The 13,563-nt window shown below is 34.0% G+C and overlaps 1 protein-coding gene across 12 annotated transcripts in view; it reads left to right on the top strand.

Annotated features, from left to right (window-relative positions):
* Positions 1-13,563, top strand: part of LOC105343840 (growth hormone-regulated TBC protein 1-A) — a 199,671-nt gene that overhangs the window by 92,956 nt on the left and 93,152 nt on the right. Inside the window, exon 1 of one of the 12 annotated variants that reach the window (XM_066069738.1) lies at positions 6,291-6,309. The exons of the other annotated variants lie outside the window; for them this stretch is intronic. The gene's annotated coding sequence lies outside the window, so the exon portion shown is untranslated. Of the gene's footprint in view, positions 1-6,290; positions 6,310-13,563 lie in introns of those variants that run through there. 12 annotated transcript variants of the gene reach the window in all.

Genomic DNA, 13,563 nt, shown 5'->3' with positions numbered 1-13,563 from the left:
TTTTCTCGATTTCAGTTGCCTCTGTATTGTTTAATTTTAGTTTAAATTCATCTTGGACATCCATAGGAACCTCAAGCTCACAGGTTTCTTCCCATGGGAATGGTATTGGGTCCTCTGGGGGTTTTTCCTTAGATTCTGGTATACCAATGCAGTCAATATTTTCAGCAACATGAAAATTTGGCTCTGTTAATGACAGCTGATATAACTTAAAACACTACCAACTGGAACAGTTGTTCCTAGTCTGGTCTTAACTCCATCTGTGTCATTGCAATTAAAAACAGAAAAAAATGCCAAGTTCCCCCCTAAAGTCTTGAAACCTGTTGCTAAATCTGAACCATTAGGATATTCTATGTCTGTTCTTGTTGATTGATACAGTGTAGGTTTTATTCCTGTAGACTGAGAGCCATATTTTGGTTTCACGACACGGCACTCCATTATGGGCTCAGAAAAAATTCCACCCGTCCGACATTTAGACCATTCTGCAGGCTTTTGGGTGCATGTCTTATTTAAGGGAAATTCAGTCAGCTTCATTTTTTTGGCATGATCAATTGTGTAAAGCAAAGCAAATATGTGATTGCAAAAGCCTGTTATACCAGCAACACAGGAGCACTTCCCTGACTCAACAGAGCCAGAATTTGAATTTAGTTTGACTGAGAGAGAATGAGGCTGTTCATTTTTCCTCTGTGAACGGTAAAATTTACATTTGATGTGTACAGAGTTGTTTTCTTTCATACAAGTAACATCATGTATGTAACCATCCCAAAAAAATTTATAACCCTTTTCAATGGGTTTTTCTACATATTGTGTATTTTTTCCTGATGATTTAGCATGTTCAGATATCATGATATGGGAGAAAGTTTCCGGTAATATGACCGTACTTCTATTCCAGGCTTGCGCTTGTTTAGTACATGTAAGAGAACTTTTCGTTTTTTCATCTTCCTTATGAATTTTATTTTTTTCTGCATTTTGTTTGTTTGTTTTACAGTGAGAACATTTTATTTGTTTCTGCAGTAAGTGACAATGCCCGGGATCTGGGTCCGCTACTGTGAATGTTGTACACGCCGATAAGTGCCTGACCCGATTACACAACTGCGCTTTTGTGTCCGACTTTTTATATGAGAATCCTCGGCATTTCATCCACCATTCTAGTTCTGATTTTTTACACTTTTCTGGTTCTTTTGAAAGAATAGACCCAGGGATGTCATCTAAAGTTAATCCGGAACATTCTGAGCAGATGGTGTTGCTTGTAAGATTCGCCAATACTTGTGACTCGCTCATCATGACATCGACGATTTTTTCTTGTATACCTGTTTATAACATGACATCTTTTAACAATATTTGCTTTAAAGATACTAAACCATCGGTACTATTAATTTTAAATTAATTTAATGGTTCATTTGTGATTAAAGCATTTTTTAAAAAAATAATCTATGACAATATAACACCTGTAATTAATATTGAGCAGAAAACTACTGTTTACATCAGCGAAGTGAAAGTAGACTCGTAATCGATTATAAATTATATAATATTGATTTAATGAGCGTAATTATCGATTTCATTAGTCAATTACAAGGAAAATGTTAACAGTTTCGATTATTATTATATTTTTTCTTACAACAAAACGTTGCAAAACATATTACTCACGCAAATTTATGTCGTGTATAATATTCTTTCATACATGTACGTAATTACGTTTATCCTCGTTTGACGTCATCGCTAAGTAAGGTAGATAACCCTTCCGCTAGAGGGCACGATTTATTGAAAGCGTGTATAGGATTTTAAATATAAGCCTTGTTCAACCAGAGGCATTGTCCATGCAAAGTTTTCAAGCTGTCAAGCAGAGAGAGAGAGAGAGGGGGAGAGAGTCTTAAATAAGTACTGTAAACTTATTATGCTTGGCGTGTCCAATATTTGGTGGAAACTATATTGTGAACAAATTGGCGTGGACTTGAATATGCGTATTACTGAATGTGACTATTAGTATACATATATGCATGACATTTAGCGATGTACTTGATTTAGCGGAAGCTACATTCCGCCAAAAATGTTAAATAGAATACACAGCCAAATGTAATACGTTTACAGTATATATATCGTTGTGTCTTTAGCATTTTAAAAGACACATTGTCAAAAATAAATAGAATCCAGAGCTAGAAAGAGATTTTATTTTGTAAGTGTTAAATCTTATAATCTCAAGAACCCTAATCTGGCACTTGGCAAATGCCCCCCCGGTTAAAGTTTTTGTTGCAAGTCCTGAGCCATAGGTTTTGGATTATTGATGAGGTTTAGTTTTTTGGAACAGGTCACATGTTTAATAGGTAATATTACTATTTCAAACTTGCATAGATGATTTAACAATAATATTAATAAACTGCAGAGGTATCTTCAGATGCATAGCCTGATCTCCATTATAAAGGATACTTTAAAAAAATACCTCTCACAAACTTGCTTGATAGATGTGTTTGTTGTTAAATGATATAACATGATAAAGTTTTGTATGATCTGATACTCTATTGTTATACCCCCAGCAAACTAAGTTTGGGGGATATACAGTGGAGCCTCAATTATCTGGACGCTTTCGTTCCCAAGTCAAATCGTCCGGATAGGTGAAGTGTCCGGATATCTGAAAAGTGTCTATTGATGTCACAAATGATAGAATATTTGTTTATAATGAGTGTTAATGCTGTTTTCTTTGCCTTTCCTACAAGTAGCAACAAATTAAAGTTGTCTGTTGAAATTCACATTTTTAAGGTGGCTCTATACACCACTTTTTGATGACGCAGTACGCAAAAAAGTAAATCAGGATACATGCACTTCCGGTCCTGGCTGATTTAAACTGAGGCGAATTGCATGGGGACCGCTCTTTTGAAAAATTTGTTAAATGAATAGATTTAATTTGATAATTGGAAAATTTATTACTGACAAGTAATGTGGTAATATGTGACACCTTGACGTTGTGTGGTATTATTTGTCGAAATAAACAATAAAATCAAGTATAATTTTTTAAATAGTTTCTTTCCCTTCATTGATATGTTACACCATAGCGCAGTGGGTTAGTGGGTTTACTACAAACCTGTAGGTCATGAGTTCGATTTCCGTTGAGAGCAATTAATTTTTATCTTTCCGAAATTTTCTAAAACATGTTTTTTGTTGAATACTGTGAAAGAAAATTCTAAAGCAGTGAAAGTATTTCAATTATTATATACTTTGATGCACATTAATATCGACAGATGTTCCTGACCACATTAATGGGATGGGAGGGTTGCTTTGAATTTCTTTCAGGTTGGGGTCATAAATCCTATTAGCCAAGTCAATTTTCCCCTTTATTTATTTCACTTAGTTTTGCATAAAAGCGATTATATTCACTTATACAGGCCTATAATGAAATACGTATTGTATTTATCATTCAAACATTATATTTAGGAAATTTTCTTCAACTCAGAAATGAAAAGTCCCCAAGGTGTTTGGGCCTTGGGACTTAGGAACGATAACCCTTACCTGAGGAACTTTCATACCAAATAAAATTAAAGATATTTTTTGCGTTTATTTTCATTTAATTTTTTATGTCACATTTATTAAAATACATTTTCTTATAACATCAAGCAACTTTTTCAGATGATTTGTCAACAGAGTAAGAAAATATGAAAAATTATGTTTTGGGGAAATACTAAAAAAAATTGCAATAATAACATTTTTGAATGTTAAGAAAAGTTATATATTTTTTTATGTGTCTGAAGGAATTATCCATCATATGACAAAAACATTTCTCTCAATTTGTTAATAGCTATCTTTTTAAAAAATATTTTACAAAAAAACGAAAAAAACATTTAAAAATACCTATAGTATCCCTATCATCATTTTGATATTTGATAAGTATAAGTTCTGTGGTCTTCTATTGAAAATTGGAATAAACTGTGGGTGTATAGAGCCACCTTAATACAATTAAGGAACACCGCTTTATATCGTTAACTTTAATAATAATCGACGTTATTTGCTTATTTACGTTATATTTATTTTACTTTACATTTCACAACACGCCAATTTCCACAATAATTGATGATTTATTTTCTAAATTTATATTTTATTCTTCAAAAACGTTTATTTGATTAATTACATTATTTGTTACCAGCTGGAAAATTGCAAGATCCACTGGTGCACTTACGATGAGTTAACATGCTTTCATTTTGTTTTCCTAGTCTACTTCCTGTTTTGACTTATCCAACAAAGCATTCATGAGACAATTCATTTAAGATAACTTCTTTGAATAGATTAATCACCAAGATATGTAAAACTTTCCAGTTTTTAAAAAATAATTTTCTCATACTTCTTTTAAAATAAAGGAATGTTTTAAAAAGCGATGACACTTGACAGGTTTGCAGGTGAAGATACAAAAGCCACAAGCAGTGAGGCATGACTAATCCTGTTTAACTATAAGCACTGCCAGTAGTTTGAAAGTGATTTGGGACTTGAGAGTGTTTATACAAGCTACTCATGAGGGTCTAACACCTGAAAAAGGTGTGAAACTCAATTGACAGACGTTAACTTTCTGTAGCATTGAGTGGGGTATAGTCAAATTTTACTGTCCGGTTAAATGAAGCAAAATTGATAGTTGAACTATGTTTTGTATTTAAGGAGGCCGACTTTAGTTTGCATTGCGCATGTTTTTGCGCATTCTGATATAATACAGTTGATTTATACTTCTTCTGAATTTTTTTCGATATCATTTATAAAATTGAACACAATAAACAAAATACAGATAAAAATATTTAGATTTTAAAAGGAAATTTTTATTTTTAACACGATTTTTACGTTGTGCGGTAGGGGAGCATTGCCATTGCACTTTTATGACGTTATGATAAAATGAAGCCTTGTAGGAGTACGTTATAAGAAATAACATAAAAGAAAAAGTAAAAATTGTCCGCTGTTGAAATTTCATATACAGAACGATGCTATCCTCGAGGACATTGTCCTCATTTTTGGAATGAATCCATTATACCAATCATCATTCGTGATGATCCAAATATATAGCAATATTTGGTGCATTTTAATATTTTGAGATGGCCCCCACTAAAAACCAGACGGTAGAATTTTGTGTTTTTTACATATAAGGTAGGAAATGATATTACTAATCATATATAACAATTTGAGAAAAAAAGCTATTGTAGTATTTTTTTTAAACTGCTTTGATGTGCGGAAAAGACAGTTTGCTATATATTCCTATAGTAAATGTACCTCTATTTTGAGATGGTCCCTAAAAAGAACAAGACGGTCGATTTTCATGAACCTTCGCAAATAAACTAGAGTTGGTTTAAATTACATATGGTTAAAAAATAAAGAGTTATGCTATTGTAGTTTTTCCGCAAAAAAACCCAAATGTGGAATTATGGATAAATGAGACAAAATAACGTATAAAAAATCGGTTCCCAAATAAAATCATCCGTAAACTGAAGCGTCCAGATATCTGAAGTCCCACTGTATAGGAATCATCTTGTCCGTCCATCCAGCTGTCTTTGCAAAATTTGTGTCCTGTCCATATATTTCTTGTAGAGAAACCTTGGATGTTCTTACTTCACACAAAGATCGCTTATGAACTAAGGGTGTGTCATGACCTTGACCTAAGGTCATTCGGGCAAGGACAAGGTCACTTGCAGTAAAAGTGCAAAAGTTGTGTCCTGTCCATATCTTTTTTTTGTTTTTTTGTTTTTTATAATTTATTCCCAAACTATGCATGTGCAATCATAACAAAAAAAGATGAATGAAATTGGAAACTCAAGTAACTAATATTTTTGAGATGATCCGCCAACTATCCTTGACCTCATTTTTTCGTATGTTCAATGAATGGGAACATATCTAAAACATTTAATGTATTCAAACAGTGTAGAGGGTAAAATATACTGACATCTGTTAATATAAATAAATCTTTTTTGCTAACAATATCAATAGATTTAGTGCTCTATATAATACAGGATTGGCATGGATACATCCAAAGCTTACTGTTTGTTCATTAAAACATACATTAATATTGCACAAGTTCTTTAGTTATTCTTGTATTGTAATCCAAATGTTTCGTGCATGCAGACAACCATAAAAAAGATGACTTATTGATTCCTTAGTTTCATGGCAAAAGGAACACATTTCAGTATCTAATATTTTAAATATATGTAAACGAGAGTTAGCTAGTGCACAAAATTCTATGAAAAATTTGGAATTGGAAACCCATTCGTTTTCTACAATTTCTATAGGCATTCTCTCTTCCCATTTGTGTTTTACATTTACAGGAGTTTCGGCGACAGATGATAAAAATATAGGGTAAAAAAGTTTTGATACCTTTTGCACCTTTTTTAATTTTTCAATATTGCTAACAAATATTTCTTCTCTCGGACATTCTTTATCAATTCTTTCCAATGTTTTGGGATGGCTGATATTAACCCATTATAGGTTAAAAAATTTGTATGAATATTGAATTTGTCTTGAAAGTTTTCAAGTGAAAGAAAACTACTGTCGTCATTGATAAGATCATTGATAAAGAATATCCCCTTTTTGATCCAAAAAGATTTAAAAACACATTGTTTATTAATTAATATTTCATTATTGTGCCATAGTAGCTGGCGTAGAATTTTTGATGGGGCTGTGGTAGGATGCTGCATAATTTCGCTCCAAGCGTGCATTACGCTCTGCTGTAAGTTAAATTGTTAAAATCTTGCATGGCAGTCGACAAGCCTTTTTTACGAAGTTGCCATATATTTGAGTATCTTCTCTCTTCGAGTTTATCCGCTATCAAAATTTTCCATGAGGATTTACATTGTGGATCCAAGCCTTTTTTAACACACGTAAGTTTAAGACTTTTTGTGAAAGAAAGAATATGTGGAACTTTCAACCCCCCCTTATGCTTGTCATTAATCATAATATTTCGGTGGATTTTATCAATTTTACCATCCCAGATAAAATAAATATTTTTTTTTTTATTTTTATACCCCCGCTCCGAAGGAGAGGGGGTATACTGTTTTACCCTTGTGCGTCCGTCCGTCCGTCCGTCTGTCTGTCCGTCCGTCCGTAACAAAAATTTCTGTCGCATTTATCTCAGCAACTATTTATCGCATATGCTTGAAATTTTTACACAGTGTTTGTTAAGGCATGCCATATCGTGGGATATATTTTTGTACTAATCGGATGTCAACTTCCTGTTAAATTACGACTTTGTTTATTTTTAGCAAAAATTTTCAAACAAATTCCCGTTAAAGATTTCTCAGCAACTATTTCTCGCAGATGCTTGAAATTTTAACACAGTTTTTGTTTTGGCATGCCACATTGTGGGATATATTTTTGTATCATTCGGACATCAACTTCCTGTTAAATAATGACTTTGTTTATTTTAGTTAAAATTTTCAAACAAATTTTCATCAAAAGATTTCTCCATAGCTATTTATCGCAGATGCTTGAAATTTTTACACAGTGTGTGTTAAAGCATGCCATATCGTGGGATTTATTTTTGTACCAATCGGACGTCAACTTCCTGTTAAATGAGTACTTTGTTTATTTTAGTTAAAATTTTCAAAGAAAGTTTCCTCAAAGATTTCTCAGCAGCTATTTCTCGCAGATGCTTGAAATTTTAACACACTATTTGTTTAAGCATGCCATATAGTCAGAGATATATTTCTGTACCAATCGGATGCCAGCTGTCTGTTAAATGTCGACTTTGCTTATTTTGCATATTCACATCAGAGCGGGGGTATCACTAGTGAGCATTGGCTCACAGATATCTTGTTTCAAATTGTTTTGTTCTTGGGTCCGGTAGGTCAGATATACACTGTACTAATATTGGTAATGCAAGTGTTTGACAACATATATCTTACCAAAAATTTCTAAGATTTCTAAAAACCCAGTCATGCAGCAGTTTTTCATAGAGCTAATTTTTTTTGTAAGAATATCTTCAGTAAAATCAACTTTTTGTAAATCATATAATTATGATACCTAGCAGCTTGAACTTTCCTTCGTGGTTCCAGTATAGCTGTTGGTTGGTTTGGTATTCCTCACCACAGCCCCTTTTTACCCCATTCCATAATGCTTGTGTTTTATTAAAGTTTGCTCTGAGACTAGAACAGTGCGCAAAAGAATCTATATAGTCAAGAGCGGCTTTTAAACTATCAGGATCATCAGCCAACGTTAATGCTGACGTCATCTGCGTATTGGCTAATTAAATATTCGGTGTTATTTTTATTTATCCCTTTTATGTTAGGGTTGTTAGGCGCTGAAGAGTTCCACCGTTAAAATAAAAATGTAGGGTGAAAGAGGGTCCCCTTGGCGAACTCCTCTGCTAATCTTAAAAAAATCAGTAAAAAAGCCATTATTTAAGACTGCGGATGATATATCTGTGTATATTATGTAGTGAACCAATGAATAAATGATGGACCAAATCCAAACAATTCTATTGTTTTTACAATGAAATTCCACTCTAAAGAATTGAACGCTTTCTCAAAGTCCAAGAGAATTAGGTATTCTGGTATATTATCGGCGTTTGCTCGTTCAATTAAATCATAAATAAATCTGGTGTTAATTCTCCTATGGAATAGCCTTGTAAAAAACCGGTTTGTGTTTCGCTTATAAGTTTATCTAGAAAGTGTTTAATTTTATTTGCTAAACACGCAGATGCAATTTTATAATTGACATTTAAAAGTGAAATCGGACGCGTGTTTTCCCTCTTTCGGTAAGCATGTTATTACACCTTGTCTCTGGGTAATTGAGAAAGATCAAGATCGACGCGCAAAATTTAGAGACAAGTAAAAACGGGTGCAAGTCTGACCAATTTTCTTTTATAAAACTTGGGGGTATATCCATCAAGTCCTGGCGATTTTTCGTTTTTGAGATTTCGAAGTGCTGATAATTATTCATCTTTCATGATTATTCCCTCGAGAGACTCAGCCTCGTCTGTTGTAGTGTATTTATATACAGATTTTGTTTGTCGAAAAAATTGTGCATGTGTTGTTCGCGAATGTCGCAGTCTCGTGCTGTGTAGAGATTTTCGTTAAAACGATTTTTGGATATTCATTATGTTTTCTATGTTCGTGAATTCTGGACCATGATCTATTAATTTAGTGATCATTTTCTCTATAAAATTTCTTTCTTTTTTTTAAATTCAAGAAGAAATTTGTTGATCGCTCCCCTTCCACATTCCACCTGACTTTGGCCCTTATAATCATCCCCTGTATTTTTTATTTCGTATATTTTTCAGTTCACTTTCAACGTTGTCTTTGTTTTCTTTATTTACCATCCCTGCGCTTTCATCCCTATACAATGTAATTAATTGAGTTTCCAAATCTTTTCCTGTTTTCACTTTCTCTTTTCTGATAGGATGCATACGATATATAAGGTATCACACCGGTAATTGTTTTCACTATATAGCACTATAGAGGGGAAAAAATTCTAAAAAATCAGTTTGTATTCCTCATGACAAAATATTCGAAGGAAATGTTATTTGTTACCTATCTCATCAGCTAACACCATAAAAAGGGCAAGCGATACTGCATTTTCTCAAAATATCTAGCACCAAACAGGTCTACCCTCAAAACCATGTGTTTTCCATTGTATGTAAACAGACTGCACACTCCCCAGGAAACTGCTGCATGTGCCGTGAAAGAAGTAGTCCCTGTGAAAAAAGATCATCACCTAACAAAATACATGAAATATCCTACTCAGTGGTACAAAAAGTTTTAAAACTGAGTAAAGGAAAATGTAAAAATGCAGTCAAGGAAAAAAATAATTTTGAAGTATATATGGAACTACAATTGACTAAGTTCATTTTGATTGGCCAATTACAGGTGTGATACCTATAGTTTGAACCCTTATAGCCAGTTTTAATGTTTCCCAGAGTAGTTGGTCGTTAACAGAGTATTGTATCGTTTCACTGTCTGAGAAAGTTTCATAGATAGAGTGTCATTAATACATTGCTTTATAAGTTGCACATACTCTTTATCATACTATAAACTGCTGTTAAATTTCCAACTACCTTTTCCGTGTGGTTCATTTACATATTTAAAAGAAAACTTCTACCGGGCAGTGATCAGATCGGTATGCATACCCAATATATGTATCAGCATTAACTGTACAGTAATAAGCTGAAGGGAAGAGGAGACAAGAAAGTAATCAAGTCGGGCCTGTTTACTCTGAGACCCATGCCAGGGGAAGCATGAAATGGAAGGATTACACTCTCTGCACATATCTACAAGGTTGTGCTCAGAAATCATCTGTAGAATCATCTCTCTTGCATTTTGATTGTTCTTTCTCCTATATAGTTTTGTATCATGGGAGTAGTCAAGCGGAACATTGAAATCTCCCCCAACAACAGCAGATTCATTCCCGAGCGTTTCAATGTGTTTGGAGATAATCTCAAAAAATTCAGGTGTGTCTTCATTTGGACCATATAGCACAACAAATAAGTGCTTGATACATTGTATTAAAATATTTTATATTAAGAATTAAAAAATTAGCCTATTCATCTTTCAAAACATCTAGAACCCCAAATTGAAAAGAATTTTTTAACATAATACTGCAACACCCCTGCTACTGCTCGAGTAGGTGTTAAATCAAAGTACTGAAGTACTGACGGGAGTTGATTTTATCGATTATCATATATTTTAAAATCAACTTATCTTGCGTGGCAATTAGTTTCTAGTCTGTATTTAAATTACGCACTTTTTTATATTATGAATTTTAATTAGACTTTTCAGACAAGAATTTAGAGAAACCCCATATGAATCATGTTGTGTAATATTCAAAGAAGATTTCAAACTTTGTATTAGTAATCAAAACAATTCTAAAAATTGTATGGATCCAAGCACTATTGATATTGAACTCCAGTCTCGTTCAACCAGACGCTCGGCTGTCTCCGTTAAACTCCGACAAGCAAGAGAGCCTCTCTCTTTGTCGGAGATTTACGGAGACAGCCGAGCGTCTGGTTGAACGAGACTATATTAAACTCTGGCGTAGGAATACACGAGACTACATAAATATCTAAATTGTTCGTATTATATAACATCTTACTATTTTCAAAGTGTTTATAGATAAGTTTCCTTGAAAAACAATGCTTCAGTAAAAATAACGTCGAATTTTTCTATTATATTAAAGAACTAAGACTTGTCAGCGGTGATGATTTGTGCTTAGGTCCAAACACTGTTTCACTTTCGGTTTGCCAGAGTGACTGCATAGGAGAGTTGATTAAAATCAACTCCCAAAAATGCTTTATAGCTCCACTGATTGGCCCAAAATTGTTCGACTTCTGATGAACTATGAGTATCAACAAGAAAATCAATATCATTTTTTTCGACATTTTTCCAAAATATTTTTATACGTTTTATATGATCCGACGCCAAACCCCGATTCAGACAACCAATCTTAATAGTACTCATGTTTACAGTATAAAATAAAAAGACATGCAAGAGACCGGCAGATCATCGTATTAGAGTGTAAAAATAAGTTGTACATGCAGTCATGCATAGATTGATGCTTTTCTTTATAGAACAAAATTTTCCTCCCCATTATTACCGATTCCTGTACCATACAAAAATCACACTTACCATCAACCCCCAATCACTGGTGTTTTAAGAGGATGAAGTCACCCCATCTTACAATACATATCTGCATGTAAATGTATACATCAATGGGCATGTTAAAGTATTTCATAGAAATAAAGTATAAAGAACACATACTATAACCCAAACAAATAATTGTGCTTACTCAAATGTGACGAGCATTAGCACCAGTGAATGGACTCGACAGTCATTAGCAAAATGTACGCTTGAATAATCACGATAGTATTTGTAAACACTTTTTAGCTCACCTGAGCCAAAGGCTCAAGTGAGCTTTTCTGATCACAATTTGTCCGTTGTCTGTCGTTGTCGTCGTCGGCGTCGTTGTTGTAAACTTTTCACATTTTCATCTTCTTCTCAAGAACCGCTGTGCAGATTTCAACTAAATTTGGCACAAAGCACCACTAGGTGAAGGGGATTCAAGTTTGTTCAAATGAAGGGCCACGCCCTCTTAATAGGGGAGATAATTGAGAATTATTGAAAATTTGTTGGTATTTTTCAAAAATCTTCTTCTCAAAAACTATTCGGCCTGGAAAGCTTAAACTTGTGTGGAGGCATCATCAGGTAGTGTAGATTCAAGTTTGTTCAAATCATGGTCCCCGTGGGTAGGGAGGGGCCAACAAGAGGGAGATCAAGTTTTACATAGTAATATATAGAGAAAATCTTTAAAAATCTTCTTTTCAAAACCTATCAGGCCAGAAAAGCTCAAATTAAAATGGGAGCATCCACAGATAGTGTAGATTCAAGTTTGTTCAAATCTTGGTCCCCGGGGGTAGGGTGGGGCCACAATTGGGGGATCAAGTTTTACATAGGAATATATAGAGAGAATCTTTTTAAATCTTCTTCTCAAAAACTATTAGGCCAGAAAAGCTGAAATTAGAGTGGACGCATCCTCAGGTAGTGTAGATTCAAATTTGTTCAAATCATAGTCCCTGGTGGTATGGTGGGGCCATAATTGGGGATTGTTTTTTTCTTCATAGGAATATATAGAGAAAATCTTTAAAAATCTTCCTCTCAAAAAACAATTTGGCCAGAAAAGCTCAAATTAAAATAGAGGGATCCTCAGGTAGTGTAGATTTAAGTTTGTCCAAATCATGGTCCCCGGGGGTAGGGTGGGGCCACAATAGGGGGATCAAGTTTTACATACACATGTAGGAATATATTGAGAAAATCTTTAAAAATATATATTCTTATCAAAAAATATCAGAAAATACCAGAAATGCTCAAATTAAAATGGAAGCATCCTCAGGTAGTGTAGATTCAAGTTTGTTCAAATCATGGTCCCCGGGAGAAGGGGCGGGCCACAATAGGGGGATCAAGTTTTACATAGGAAAATTTAGAGAAAATCTTTGAAAATCTTCTTCTAAAAGAATATTAGGCTAGGAAAGCTCAAATTTGAGTGGAAGTATCCTCAGATATTATAGATTCAAGTTTGTTCAAATCATGGTCCCTTGGGTAGGGTGGGGCAACAATTGGGGGATCAAGTTTTACATAGGAATATATTGAGAAAATCTTTAAAAATCTTCTTCTAAAAAACTATTAGGCCAGGAAAGCTCAAATAAGAGTGGAAGCATCCTCAGGTAGTGTACATTCAAGTTTGTTCAAATCATGGTCCCTGGTGGTAGGGTGGGGCCACAATGGGGGATCAAGTTTTACATAGGAATATATAGAGAAAATCTTTAAAGATCTTCTTCTTAAAAAAATATTAGGCTAGGGAAGCTCAAATTTGAGTGGAAGCATCCTCAGATATCATAGATTCAAGTTTGTTCAAATCATGGTCCCTGGGAGTAGGGTGGGGCCACAATAGGGAGATCAAGTTTTACATAGGAATATATAGAGAAAATCTTTAAAAATCTTCTTCTCAAAAACTATTAGGCCAAGAAGGCTCAAATTAGTATGTAAGCATCCTCAGATAATGTAGATTCAAGTTTGTTCAAATCATGGTCCCTGGAGGTAGGACGGGGCCACAATGGGGGATAAA

The sequence above is a fragment of the Magallana gigas genome, chromosome 8, assembly GCF_963853765.1.
Source record: "Magallana gigas chromosome 8, xbMagGiga1.1, whole genome shotgun sequence".
NCBI classification, from domain to species: domain Eukaryota; kingdom Metazoa; phylum Mollusca; class Bivalvia; order Ostreida; family Ostreidae; genus Magallana; species Magallana gigas.
Note: the sequence above shows the minus strand (reverse complement) of the source record. Positions and strands in the feature narration are given on the sequence as shown.